Source organism: Oncorhynchus gorbuscha, linkage group LG02 (genome assembly GCF_021184085.1).
Source record: "Oncorhynchus gorbuscha isolate QuinsamMale2020 ecotype Even-year linkage group LG02, OgorEven_v1.0, whole genome shotgun sequence".
Lineage (NCBI taxonomy): Eukaryota > Metazoa > Chordata > Actinopteri > Salmoniformes > Salmonidae > Oncorhynchus > Oncorhynchus gorbuscha.
The window spans coordinates 67,464,103-67,479,099 of NC_060174.1; the positions used below are offsets into that span (position 1 = coordinate 67,464,103).

The 14,997-nt window shown below is 41.6% G+C and overlaps 1 pseudogene; it reads right to left on the reverse strand.

The window, feature by feature from the left end:
• LOC124007973 overlaps positions 1 to 14,768 on the reverse strand; it is an 82,351-nt pseudogene extending 67,583 nt beyond the window's left edge.
• Between the last annotated feature and the right edge of the window lie 229 nt (positions 14,769 to 14,997).

The following is a 14,997-nucleotide window of genomic DNA, read 5'->3' on the forward strand; positions in this document are numbered from 1 at the left end:
TCCATACACCTAATTTCACCTGTCCATCAATATATCTGTCCACCATACAGGTTTGGCGAACTTCCAGAGGACTCAACAGGTTGTTATTGTCATGAATCTTGCCCTGGAGGCAGATCTGAGCAATTTCTGCTAGATGGGCCAGCTGCAAAGTCAAAATTGTACATACCGTTTTATTTTTTTATTTGACCTTTATTTAACCAGGCAAGTCAGTTAAAATTAAGAACATATTCTTATTTTCAATGACGGCCTGGGAACAATGGGTTAACTGCCTGTTCAGGGGCAGAACGACAGATTTGTACCTTGTCAGCTCGGGGGTTTGAACTCGCAACCTTCTGGTTACTAGTCCAACACTCTAACCACTAGGTTACGCTGCCGAAAACAAAAATGTGCTTTTTCGTCTTTAAAGTTAGGGTTAGGCATAAGGCTTAGCAGTGTGCTTAAGGTTGAGGGTAAGGTTAGGTTTAAAATCAGATTTTATGACTGTGGCCGTACCAGCTAGTGACCACTCTGCAGAGCTGCCTCCAAGGCAAGAATCATAAATGCCAACCTATGAGGGCTCAAATCACCATAGCTTATATACAGTGGGGCAAAAAAGTATTTAGTCAGCCACCAATTGTGCAAGTTCTGCACTTAAAAGGATGAGAGAGGCCTGAAACGTGGCTGGGTCTTTCAGCATGACAATGATCCCACCAAACACACCGCCCGGGCAACGAAGGAGTGGCTTCTTAAGAAGCATTTCAAGGTCCTGGAGTGGCCTAGCCAGTCTCCAGATCTCAACCCCATAGAAAATCTTTGGAGGGATTTGAAAGTCCGTTTTGCCCAGCAACAGCCCCAAAACATCACTGCTCTAGAGGAGATCTGCATGGAGGAATCGGCCAAAATACCAGCAATAGTGTGTGAAAACCTTGTGAAGACTTACAGAAAACGTTTGACCTCTGTCATTGCCAACAAAAGGTATATGACAAAGTATTGAGATAAATAAGTTTTGTCAATAACAAAAGTTTTCCACCATGATTTGCAAATAAATTCATAAAAAATCCTACAATGTGATTTTCTGGATTTTTCTTTCTCATTTTGTCTGTCATAGTTGAAGTGTACCTGTGATGACAATTACAGGCCTCATCTTTTTAAGTGGGAGAACTTGCACAATTGGTGGCTGACTAAATACTTTTTTGCCCCACTGTATGAGCAGAGCAGTGATCTATGTCCTCTGAGACGCACGATACTAAGAAGAGCAGAAGTGCAAGCCATATGTCATATACGCTACAACATGGGACGTAATGTATGAGCATTGATCTAATCATATACACATATACATATACATATATATAATGTGAAAAGGTAATAATTTACTGTCTAATAGATTGGTTTTATGCTGATTTTGATATAAAAAACCCAGTGTATTGTGTCTGGTCACAGTTTCAGCAAATGTTTGGTTTTGATGTCGCCATTTTTAACTTTCAGTGGCTCAGTTGCTGCTATAGCTAGCTTCACTAGAGCCAACTGTGATTCACAGCTCTCTCTCTCCCCATGTCCAGAGTGAACCGTGTCTGCACCACCTGCCTCCGTCTTACATAAGAGCCTGAGAGTGCAAAGAAACCCTGGGCGGCAGGCGGCGCAGCACGCACACACACACACACACACACAGCTGTGCAATCAGGGGATAAATGCAGGAGAGACGGTCTAAGTAGTAGGCAGGTACTATACCAAAACGAGAACCCATGATGTTCGACCCAGATGGAGTGGTTTGGAGGATGATGGAGAGCCATAGGGAGGTGGAGTGATACAGGAATATTGAGAGTGATATGGGAGTAATGAGGTTTGAAGACTAATGCAGAGCATGTAGAGAATAACCAGGTAAAATGGACGGTGACAGACAACAGTGGTGTAGAATGACATGGGGGAGGTAGAGTGATACAGGGTATTCAGGAAGGATAATATGGACAGTGACATAGGATGATGTGGAGATGGTTATGTGACCCTGTTTAGAGTAGGATGTGACAGGGAGTGATTAGAGATGAGTTATGAGGAGGGTCAGGGGTCAACCAATCATAATCATTTGTCTCAAGGGCACCCCGTGTTGCTCTAAAATAAACAATCAATATACAATTTTACAATCATCACGTGACACGCAATACATAATTGGTTACAAATGAACTTGTAGAATATCAATAGAGCGTTTGATGACGGGGCCATGTGAGAGCTGTAGAATGAACCAAGTCTTGATCAGCCTCAGCAGACATACAAAGCTTCCTTTTGATAAATGGTTAATATCCTGCATTAGTTAAGATGCTAGTTATGTGTTGTATCATCATTTGGAAGGCCAGATGCTCACCTTCAGGGAGCCTTGCATGCTTTAAAACAGAGCACATTCCAGAATGTTTCATTACACAGCACTGTACACGCGTGCTTGGCGTTAAAAACTAAGTACATCACTTATAAATGGGGACATGGACGTTACTCAATTTGGGGTGAAACAAATGTGTGGCCAGGTGGCAAACCCAACCCTTGTGATGAATAATGTCCGGAGGCCTTCTACACCCTTGCAAAAAAACACGTTTTGCAGTTTCACAAGTGAAAATGCGATTTTCACATATGAAAATGTACATTTGACATGCAAAATAGCTGTTTTCAAATGAGCTTAAAAAGTGTCACGTGAAACCATATTTTTTACATGTATTAAATGTAGAGTTCATGTTCACACCACCTTTTCACATGTGAGGAGAATAAACATGTTTTTTAATCACACATTTATTTATTTATTTTACCAGGTAAGTTGACTGAGAACAAGTTCTCATTTGCAGCAACGACCTGGAGAATAGTTACAGGGGAGAGGAGGGGGATGAATGAGCCAATTGTAAACTGGGGATTATTAGGTGACCGTGATGGTTTGAGGGCCAGATTGGGAATTTAGGCAGGACACCGGGGTTAACACCCCTACTCTTACAATAAGTGCCATGGGATCTTTAATGACCTCAGAGAGTCAGGACACCCGTTTAACGTCCCATCCAAAAGACGGCACCCTACACAGGGCAGTCACTGCCCTGGGGCATTGGGATATTGTTTTTAGACCAGAGGAAACAGTGCCTCCTACTGGCCCTCCAACACCACTTCCAGCAGCATCTGGTCTCCCATCCAGGAACTGACCAGAACCAACCCTGCTTAGCTTCAGAAGCAAGCCAGCAGTGGTATGCAGGGTGGTATGCTGCTGGCAATTTCATGTGAATTGCAGTTCTACATGAAATTTGTGGTTTCACATGTTAAAACCTTTCACAGTTGAAAAACATGTGCCATTCCACATATTAAAAAAACTCCACATGTGAAAATGAATCACATGTGAAACAATCTCATTTGCAGGTTCACATGTAAGAAAACTCCACATGTGAAAATCTCACTTTCACATGTGGAATTGCAATTTCACATGTGAAAAACAATCACATGTAAAAAATTAAATGAGCAGTTTCTTGTGAAAAACTTCTGTCACTGTTTTTCAAATGAACTTTTAATTTCACGTGAAAGTAAAAATCTAATGTGCAATCTCACTGCATAGCCACATTAAACTCCACATCAACTACAATATTTGTAAACGAAGTAAAAGTAAACAAACACTGTTCAGCCTAAAAAGCATAATTTACAGTATATAATGTTGATATCATGGATGGTCCAGCCTCATACCTCAGCTTTTTACCAAAACTGAGGCAGCGAGACGCCTTTGTTAATGTTTCAATTAAGGATTGCAGCTTTAAACACCTTTAATAGAGTCGTAGTGTTGTTATATAGTGGAATCCTCTAGGGAGTGAGTTACTTTAATAGAGTCGTAGTGTTATTATATAGTGGAATCCTCTAGGGAGTGAGTTACTTTAATAGAGTCGTAGTGTTGTTATATAGTGGAATCCTCTAGGGAGTGAGTTACTTTAGAGTCGTAGTGTTGTTATATAGTGGAATCCTCTAGGGAGTGAGTTACTTTAATAGAATCATAGTGTTGTTATATAGTGGAATCCTCTAGGGAGTGAGTTACTTTAATAGAGTCGTAGTGTTGTTATATAGTGGAATCCTCTAGGGAGTGAGTTACTTTAGAGTCGTAGTGTTGTTATATAGTGGAATCCTCTAGGGAATGAGTTACTTTAATAGAGTCGTAGTGTTGTTATATAGTGGAATCCTCTAGGGAGTGAGTTACTTTAATAGAGTCATAGTGTTGTTATATAGTGGAATCCTCTAGGGAGTGAGTTACTTTAGAGTCGTAGTGTTGTTATATAGTGGAATCCTCTAGGGAGTGAGTTACTTTAGAGTCTTAGTGTTGTTATATAGTGGAATCCTCTAGGCAATGAGTTACTTTAATAGAGTCGTAGTGTTGTTATATAGTGGAATCCTCTAGGGAGTGAGTTACTTTAATAGAGTCTTAGTGTTGTTATATAGTGGAATCCTCTAGGCAATGAGTTACTTTAATAGAGTCGTAGTGTTGTTATATAGTGGAATCCTCTAGGGAGTGAGTTACTTTAGAGTCGTAGTGTTGTTATATAGTGGAATCCTCTAGGCAATGAGTTACTTTAATAGAGTCGTAGTGTTGTTATATAGTGGAATCCTCCAGGGAGTGAGTTACTTTAATAGAGTCGTAGTGTTATTATATAGTGGAATCCTCTAGGGAGTGAGTTACTTTAATAGAGTCGTAGTGTTATTATATAATGGAATCCTCTAGGGAGTGAGTTACTTTAATAGAGTCGTAGTGTTATTATATAGTGGAATCCTCCAGGGAGTGAGTTACTTTAATAGAGTCGTAGTGTTGTTATATAGTGGAATCCTCTAGGGAGTGAGTTACTTTAATAGAGTCGTAGTGTTATTATATAGTGGAATCCTCTAGGGAGTGAGTTACTTTAATAGAGTTGTAGTGTTGTTATATAGTGGAATCCTCTAGGGAGTGAGTTACTTTAATAGAGTTGTAGTGTTGTTATATAGTGGAATCCTCTAGGGAGTGAGTTACTTTAGAGTCGTAGTGTTGTTATATAGTGGAATCCTCTAGGGAGTGAGTTACTTTAATAGAGTCTTAGTGTTGTTATATAGTGGAATCCTCTAGGGAGTGAGTTACTTTAATAGAGTCGTAGTGTTATTATATAGTGGAATCCTCCAGGGAGTGAGTTACTTTAATAGAGTCGCAGTGTTATTATATAGTGGAATCCTCCAGGGAGTGAGTTACTTTAATAGAGTCATAGTGTTATTATATAGTGGAATCCTCTAGGGAGTGAGTTACTTTAATAGAGTCGTAGTGTTGTTATATAGTGGAATCCTCTAGGGAGTGAGTTACTTTAGAGTCGTAGTGTTATTATATAGTGGAATCCTCTAGGGAGTGAGTTACTTTAATAGAGTCTTAGTGTTGTTATATAGTGGAATCCTCTAGGGAGTGAGTTACTTTAATAGAGTCTTAGTGTTGTTATATAGTGGAATCCTCTAGGGAGTGAGTTACTTTAATAGAGTCGTAGTGTTGTTATATAGTGGAATCCTCCAGGGAGTGAGTTACTTTAATAGAGTCGTAGTGTTATTATATAGTGGAATCCTCTAGGGAGTGAGTTACTTTAATAGAATCATAGTGTTGTTATATAGTGGAATCCTCTAGGGAGTGAGTTACTTTAATAGAGTCGTAGTGTTGTTATATAGTGGAATCCTCTAGGGAGTGAGTTACTTTAGAGTCGTAGTGTTGTTATATAGTGGAATCCTCTAGGGAATGAGTTACTTTAATAGAGTCGTAGTGTTGTTATATAGTGGAATCCTCTAGGGAGTGAGTTACTTTAATAGAGTCATAGTGTTGTTATATAGTGGAATCCTCTAGGGAGTGAGTTACTTTAGAGTCGTAGTGTTGTTATATAGTGGAATCCTCTAGGGAGTGAGTTACTTTAGAGTCGTAGTGTTGTTATATAGTGGAATCCTCTAGGGAATGAGTTACTTTAATAGAGTCGTAGTGTTGTTATATAGTGGAATCCTCTAGGCAATGAGTTACTTTAATAGAGTCGTAGTGTTGTTATATAGTGGAATCCTCCAGGGAGTGAGTTACTTTAATAGAGTCGTAGTGTTATTATATAGTGGAATCCTCTAGGGAGTGAGTTACTTTAATAGAGTCGTAGTGTTATTATATAATGGAATCCTCTAGGGAGTGAGTTACTTTAATAGAGTCGTAGTGTTATTATATAGTGGAATCCTCCAGGGAGTGAGTTACTTTAATAGAGTCGTAGTGTTGTTATATAGTGGAATCCTCTAGGGAGTGAGTTACTTTAATAGAGTCGTAGTGTTGTTATATAGTGGAATCCTCTAGGGAGTGAGTTACTTTAATAGTTAGTGTTATTATATAGTGGAATCCTCTAGGGAGTGAGTTACTTTAATAGAGTCGTAGTGTTATTATATAGTGGAATCCTCTAGGGAGTGAGTTACTTTAATAGAGTCGTAGTGTTATTATATAGTGGAATCCTCTAGGGAGTGAGTTACTTTAATAGAGTCGTAGTGTTATTATATAGTGGAATCCTCTAGGGAGTGAGTTACTTTAATAGAGTTGTAGTGTTGTTATATAGTGGAATCCTCTAGGGAGTGAGTTACTTTAGAGTCGTAGTGTTGTTATATAGTGGAATCCTCTAGGGAGTGAGTTACTTTAATAGAGTCTTAGTGTTGTTATATAGTGGAATCCTCTAGGGAGTGAGTTACTTTAATAGAGTCGTAGTGTTGTTATATAGTGGAATCCTCTAGGGAGTGAGTTACTTTAATAGAGTCGTAGTGTTATTATATAGTGGAATCCTCCAGGGAGTGAGTTACTTTAATAGAGTCGCAGTGTTATTATATAGTGGAATCCTCCAGGGAGTGAGTTACTTTAATAGAGTCGTAGTGTTATTATATAGTGGAATCCTCTAGGGAGTGAGTTACTTTAATAGAGTCGTAGTGTTGTTATATAGTGGAATCCTCTAGGGAGTGAGTTACTTTAGAGTCGTAGTGTTATTATATAGTGGAATCCTCTAGGGAGTGAGTTACTTTAATAGAGTCTTAGTGTTGTTATATAGTGGAATCCTCTAGGGAGTGAGTTACTTTAATAGAGTCTTAGTGTTGTTATATAGTGGAATCCTCTAGGGAGTGAGTTACTTTAATAGAGTCGTAGTGTTGTTATATAGTGGAATCCTCCAGGGAGTGAGTTACTTTAATAGAGTCGTAGTGTTATTATATAGTGGAATCCTCTAGGGAGTGAGTTACTTTAATAGAGTCGTAGTGTTATTATATAATGGAATCCTCTAGGGAGTGAGTTACTTTAATAGAGTCGTAGTGTTGTTATATAGTGGAATCCTCTAGGGAGTGAGTTACTTTAATAGAGTCGTAGTGTTGTTATATAGTGGAATCCTCTAGGGAGTGAGTTACTTTTGTGCCATTAATATATATTATTGCAAACAAAAATAATGATATTGAAAGCAAAACATAAATAGGAAAGTATTGATAGCAAAACAAAATATTGCAAGGAAATGTTCAATTGCGAGAGCAAATTAATTGTATATGGATGCAAGACAATTGTTTTCAAATATTTTGTTAGAAAATAAGACACCTCCCTCTTTCCTACAATTTCCCCGGTCTTTGGTTATTACACTGGCCTTTGCTTTCGCTTTCTTTTTTTTCCATTTGCAAGTTCTGGCCCATTCATTCCAGCAACAAAGCTAAGCAGGGTTGGTATTGGTAGGTCCCTGGATGGGAGACCAGATGTAGCTGGAAGTGATGAAAAAAGTTCACCCGGGGAATTTATTTTTTTTCGCGAGGGGAAAAAGGTGAAAAATGTCAAATGTGAAACTTGACACATGTTCGAAAACCACATCTTACTCATGAGAACATTTCAAAATGGGATTTGCACACACGTGTTCGAAAAAGCACATATTTTTTTCACGCTGTTTTTTTGTAAGGACAGGTACAAATTAACTTTAGGGCCAATACTACAACACCTCTGTCTGCTCTGCTCTGACTCGGGCCTGCCTCTGTCTATTTGGCTATCTGCTTACCATCTGGTTTGCACGTGTTTCTTTGCTTGGCTTGTCTCCTCCACCACTGCTGAAACCTAGTCCCTGAACTGACGCAGCAATGTAGTCCAGCTGGGATCTGAGTTTCCAAACAACTGAATAATTTAAGGCAATTTTCAGAAAAGCAGGAATAAACTGCATTGCTGTTTTTTTCCCCAGCGGTATAATTCCCTATTCCCCAACAATGTGATAGTGGGGCTTTCACCTGAAAGCGCATTTATTCCGCAAAAACCCACTGGCAGTCCACTGACTCCACAAACGGAAACTCCTCCCAATTATGCCTCTGTGTTTACTTGTGTTTTCCCTTCAGGTTCACCCGTCAAGCGAAGGAGCTCTATGTCCTGTGACATCAGGGCCTAACACCCACAGGAGCCGCTTACTTACCAATCCCTGGCCCCTGAAACACAGAGGGAACCAAGATTTGACACACTTTGTCACACATAGAAGCTATATTCCAGCTCTGTTAAAAAGAGATTCCCTCTTCTCATAATCCTTGATTATCCCTGTAATGTGACAGGGTGAATGCAATAAGAGGTCTGGAATGTGAAATTAAGAAATGGGACATAAGCAGCCCTGTGTCATGTTGTTGGGTTGTGACTCGATAGTGACACGTAGCAGAGGAATGCTCAGGAAATAATTGCTCCCGGGTCTTGACGAAGGGACAGGCTGGGGACTGTATCTAGAGCAGTGGCCACCAACCGGTCTATCTTCAAGGCATTCCTAGTCGATCGCCAAACATTTCTGTAGAAAAGCCAAAGATAAACCTTTGCGCTCCTATTTGTTTGAAATTCGTCTCGCGCTGTTGGCACCGAGTGCTAACTCAAGTGTGCCCATTGCTGGCCAGTCAGATAGCTCAAATCACGGTGCATGGAACTTCCAAGACACCACAGCAAAGTTTCATACTAAGTGAGATTCCCAAACTGTTAAAACCAACACCAGAAAGAGACTGTCAAAGAATGCAGCTAAGAACTCCTGTTTTTATGAGTGTGTTCATGTTTAATTTTTTATTCAGCACTGTTAACATTGTTGTTTATGAAACACTTTTACAAACCGTAAAACGTGCCTCTCCCTACTTCCACTCTCGCTACAACCAACCAACCAGCACTGCAACTGCAATGAATGAGTAGCCAAATGTAGCCTGTTGATAGGCCTGTGTTGTTATTATTACTGGCTTGTTGTTTTCATTTTAATATCAAGGAATATTTGACTTTCTATGGTCATAGGAATAATATGAATTTGTGCATGAGGCAGAAATAATGCAGTTCCACCAATAGGTGGAAGACGGTGTCCCCTCTCTCTGGTCAGTCTCAGCGGAGGGAGAGAGCAGAGAACGTAAGAGGCGGACCCTCTGTTGCGCTCTCCCTCCCTCCGCTGAGACGGACCATCAGAAAAATCACGTAAAAACAAAAAAGCAAATTAGTTCAATTTATGTTTAGCTGTGCCCCAAGTAATACAACTGATCTATTTAGCTCACGTTTTGAAATATAATATGGTCTGAGAAGAACACTATCGCCATGCCAAGCATAGCCAATATGCTGTGATCATGTATTAGGCCCAATGCGTGAACCTTATTCCTAATAGGTTAATGTTGCATAGGTTTACGTTTTTTTACGTTTTACATTTTAAAGTTTGAGCGGAAGATCTCAGCTTGGATTTTGACTTGGAAAGTGATCTTGACTCAGAAAAGGTTGGTGGCTGCTGATCTAGAAGCTAATTGGACAACACTGGGTTTGACTAGAGTTCCGCTCCATCATTGACAATGTTGTTTTGAATCATCTCTACATTACTGGTCGGAAGGTCACAAAGCTTGCAACAACATGTGGCATGTTTGACCAGTTTCCCCATTTTCTTTTCCTTGTAATACAGTAAAAGCTCAAACGTTAGTCTTCACATTCTAAATAACACGAGCACCTTCCATCAGGCCTCCATAGCCTGTCAGTCGTAGCTCACGATGGAACACAACGAAGGAAATCTCCTTAGTCAGCAGCTGCAGCGGAGGCAGGGCAGGGCAGGGCAGGGGGGAGACCAGCCACTCCTCTCAGTACAGCCAGTGTTGCTCTGCGTCCCGGCAGGCATCATTAGCCTGGTTCACTGGGCCACATTTGGCGATTTGGGGTTAGGCACCCATCTGGGCAAATAACCACGGTTCATTGGGCCATGTTGAGAGCTTTTTGGAGCCTGGCACCATCACCGGCAGCTGCTGAAATATAGATCTTGCCTTGAGAAAAGTGTTGAGTCCAGCCGATGATTCACACGCTACACTGGTCTGTTTGGTGTGAAGCCTGTGAATGTAGCAAATGATGAAGAACAAAAAAAATGACAGCTGGCTAGAGTACATTGAGGTGGTGAATAGGTCAACCAAAGTGGTGCACTGAGATCAGCTGTATGTGAGAAAGGACCGTACCGACATCATTTGTATGCGCAAGAGGCAAGTGTACTCTGAGATTTCCTGTCCTCTGAGGGAACTGTACGGAAGTCAGCGTAAGACAGGGTTGTACTGATATATAAGTGTTTGAGAGAGGACTAGGGATCACCTGGACGGGAAATGAACCAGCACTAAAATGACCTTGTTATATATGGTGAAGACATGAAAAAAAGATGGCTGCACTGGCCACACACACCTGCAAAATGCAGCGTTTTCTGTAAACAACCCCATTCATTCTACCAAGAAAAAAAGTCTACATCCACACATTTCTACTTGCCTGACATTTCACTACATATTGCCATGGAAGCTGCATGTGATATGGCATGGTTATAAAGTTTCACTTAGGACAAGAAGCCGACAACTTCAAAAAAGAACAGGATATGAAAATAAAAGAACAAAACCGAGCCAACGGTCTTAAAGTTCATATCCGAGTGTGAAGGAAGCAGGCTCCACCCACACTGATGATGGTTTAAATGGTAATCCAGCTGCAGTAGATGCCTACAAGCTGGCCCCATGTAAAACAGAACACACATTAGTTGTGCCAGGCACCAGAGAAGAAGTGCATACTCAGGGGTTGGTGCAAACTGAACAGCGGCGTACCCTTCATTATTCATCCGCTCTGAGGAAAGGCCCCATATGCATGCGTCCATGATGAACTCACTGCCAGGCTACATCCCTATAGCCCCTTCTCTTCCCTGGACCTGCTCAACACAGCCACACGACACTCTGCCAATCTCCACACAGAGAAGATGCAGTATAGGTCTACTAGGTGAATCTCTCTACTCCGACAGGCTAGGGTAAAGATACTCTCTCTACTCCGACAGGCTAGGGTAAAGATACTCTCTCTACTCCGACAGGCTAGGGTAAAGATACTCTCTCTACTCCGACAGGCTAGGGTAAAGATACTCTCTCTACTCCGACAGGCTAGGGTAAAGAAAGATACTCTCTCTACTCCGACAGGCTACTCTCTCTACTCCGACAGGGGTAAAGATAATCTCTCTACTCCGACAGGCTAGGGTAAAGATACTCTCTCTACTCCGACAGGCTAGGGTAAAGATACTCTCTCTACTCCGACAGGCTAGGGTAAAGATACTCTCTCTCTACTCCGACAGGCTAGGGTAAAGATACTCTCTCTACTCCGACAGGCTAGGGTAAAGATACTCTCTCTACTCCGACAGGCTAGGGTAAAGATACTCTCTCTACTCCGACAGGCTAGGGTAAAGATACTCTCTCTACTCCGACAGGCTAGGGTAAAGATACTCTCTCTACTCCGACAGGCTAGGGTAAAGATACTCTCTCTACTCCGACAGGCTAGGGTAAAGATACTCTCTCTACTCCGACAGGCTAGGGTAAAGATACTCTCTCTACTCCGACAGGCTAGGGTAAAGATACTCTCTCTACTCCGACAGGCTAGGGTAAAGATACTCTCTCTACTCCGACAGGCTAGGGTAAAGATACTCTCTCTACTCCGACAGGCTAGGGTAAAGATACTCTCTCTACTCTGCCAACAAAAAAAAGTATATGGTAGATTCAATGCATCTGTTATATATGAAAATGCTATGTTTGTGCTGTGAGCATGTCAAAGTGTGAATAATGAGTGTGCCTCATAGGTGAGTGCAGACCCTTAAGCCCTACACCCTCCTTTGCATGTAGTCTTTGATTTGATGGCAGCGTTATGACACAGCGAGTGCTGCTCCAGGCTTGGGGCCAGGGTACAGGCCATAGACTTAGACATAACCTGTTGGTTTTAGTCAGTGGAAAACCCCTTGTGAGTTCTAACTTTAAGTAAATGAATCATGTTGATGCCCCCCCAGACGACAGATCCAGAATGCTGTACATTTAAAAACGAGCACAACTCAAGAGGGCTCCGCAAGTTCCGTAGTTCAGGGCTCTCACTTGTAGCTCACACTTTTTCCTCATAACCGTCCAAATCATTGGACTGATAGAATCCTTCTCCATACATCATGTACACATCGCAGACGTACCCGGAGTCATTAGTGTAGTTAGGAGCACTAGCTGATTAGGAGCCAATCATTCAGATCAGTGGGCAGCGCAGAGACTGATCTGCTATCATTAAGAAGGCCAGAGTATAAACGTACCCAGGACCTCCATCTGAACAGAGGTCCTCTTGTCTGAGCTGAATTCTGCCATTGACGGAGTACTGCCCAACCAGCAATGAATATAAATGGGCCTCTCTCCTTAGACGAGAGTGTGTGCATTCACTTGCGTAGTCACAATGCACTCTCCTGTGATGTGCATCTGATCATACCTGTGTGGGAGTGTTTGTGCGGGTGTGTGTTTTACATGTGTGACTGTTAGGGCGTGTGTTGATGACAGTGATCAATATTAAAAATTGCCTTTAAAGTGGCACTCCAGTCTCCCTTTCGCCTCATTTAACACCTGATTTACTTAGCAAAAGGGACATCTCAATAGGAGGTCCAGGTAAGTCATGACATGGCACAAGTGTGTGTGGGGGGGTGCTCCTCAAGTCAGAGGGAGGCCGATGACATCACGACTTCCCATCAGACCGACTCTTTGAATGCCCTACTCCTTGAAGTTACCAGTTGTGTATTAAAAAAACACAAACATGTTTTACCTTTTTATGTGTGTACTTTACTGTATTTATACTTGGGATATCGCTTTTCAACAGGAAAAGTAAAACAAAAAAAGTCGCTGCAGGACGATAAAAGAAATCACAAATGCCATCAAACACACGACAATCTATTTAACCTATGGTGGAGGGATCTGGCACTCTTAAGAGCACAAAGCCTACAACTATTATCTTATCAAGTGAAAAAATAAATAAGTCCCTACGTAGCCAACGGGGCTAGCGATGGGCGCAATTAAGCCCTTAAATGGCTCCTCGGTTGGTGAGCAGCACTGCCGGTCCGACTCATAGAGAGGCATGTCCTGATTCAAATCAAATCTGATACCGACCGTCTTGGTTCCATTTTATTATTGGGTAAGACGGAAAGACAACTCGGCATCGCGGGTTGTTCTGCGGATAATAGCCAGCCATAATGTTACCGTCAAAAAACGTCAGGAGGCGACAGTTTATCAACAGGCAAAGGCCACTGATATAGCCCACCGTTGAAGGAAAACGTTACAAATTCACAGGAAGATTTGCCAATTGACATCTCGTTTGCCAACAGTGACAGTGCGCCATGATCGATACATGGGAAGAACCTATGGAGCAACCGCATCACCCAGATGCTTGCACACACATAAAAGCTATAGGAAATCATGACAATTATGTTTCAAAAAGGTAGGAATAGGCTTACCCAAAATATTCCCAATAAGCGTGAGAACGCGAGGGTCTCCCTTGAAGATGTGTCTTGTTCGCTCTCTTGTTTTATGGGGTTATGGTTTACGCCATTTCTTTCTTTTGCATGATTATTTCTCAGGAAAGTGACGTGTCGCAGGCTTTCGCACATCAATTCACCTTCTCGGTGTCGGTCTGTCTCCCCCGCCCCCCCCACCCCCCAAAACACCTAATGCCCCCTCCTTCTGTCTTGCCTCTTTCTGACAACACCCTTCTCTCTCTAGTCGACAGATAGCTCACCACATGTTTGATACCGTAAGAGAAAGCAGAGAAAATAAAACAATAATAAAAACAAATGCGTATAACGCATTAGCGGCTAACTCAACGCAAAGGATGCTCGTCTTCTCTCCGTCTCTCCATGGTGATACATTTCCACGGCGCCTCCCTCTGTTGCGAGAAGGCCAACATTAACGAATTATTTAAATGAATAAAATAAAGACTCTCCAAACAGGGTTTCAGACCTCCTTTGCTTAGCCTACTTGCGATTCTTCGTTGATGTTTTATATTGGCTACAAAGGGGAGCTATGAATGGATCTTCCGTTTCGTTGTGGCTTCGTTTGGCATATCATAATTACTTTTACAGGATTGTTGCCTAACGATGTTCATTATTTTGCAGCCTCTCGCTCGTGAATATTCCTCGGCTGCTGCCTTAGAAGAGCTGCTTGTGTGTTTCATCTCTTTCTTTTTCTTTCTTTCTCTCTCTCTTTCTCTTTCTCTCGCTCTCTCTCTCTCTCTCTTTCTCTCTTTCTCTCTTTTTAAAACGGACACATGCTCACTCGAATTCACTCAAAGCTGCTGCAGAATGAGTGCGGTTCCCATCTTTGCCACAATAAGGATGTCTTATTATCTGCCGAAGCCACTCTGTATCTGTGAAATAATATTTACATAAATGTTGTTTTGTCCACACTCGGAGCAGTTTTAACTCTATTGAATAAAGTATATTTTCAGACGGAGATCTGCATCTGGGTGACGTCATAAAATGTTAAAGCGATAGGACCATTTTCCTTCTCCCTCGTCGACAGATAACCCATCTGAGATACAGTAGATAGCCTATGTTGCACCGGGTCTCGGTATCTTGAAATACAGCATCTGTATTCACTATCCAATGATTTCAATGAACCATGCTACTGTGATGTTGCATTCAGTCCTACAAAATGTGTTATAGGTATAGGCGATGCCAGAGTAGCCTATGATGCCAGAGTAGCCTATGATGCCAGAGGTTC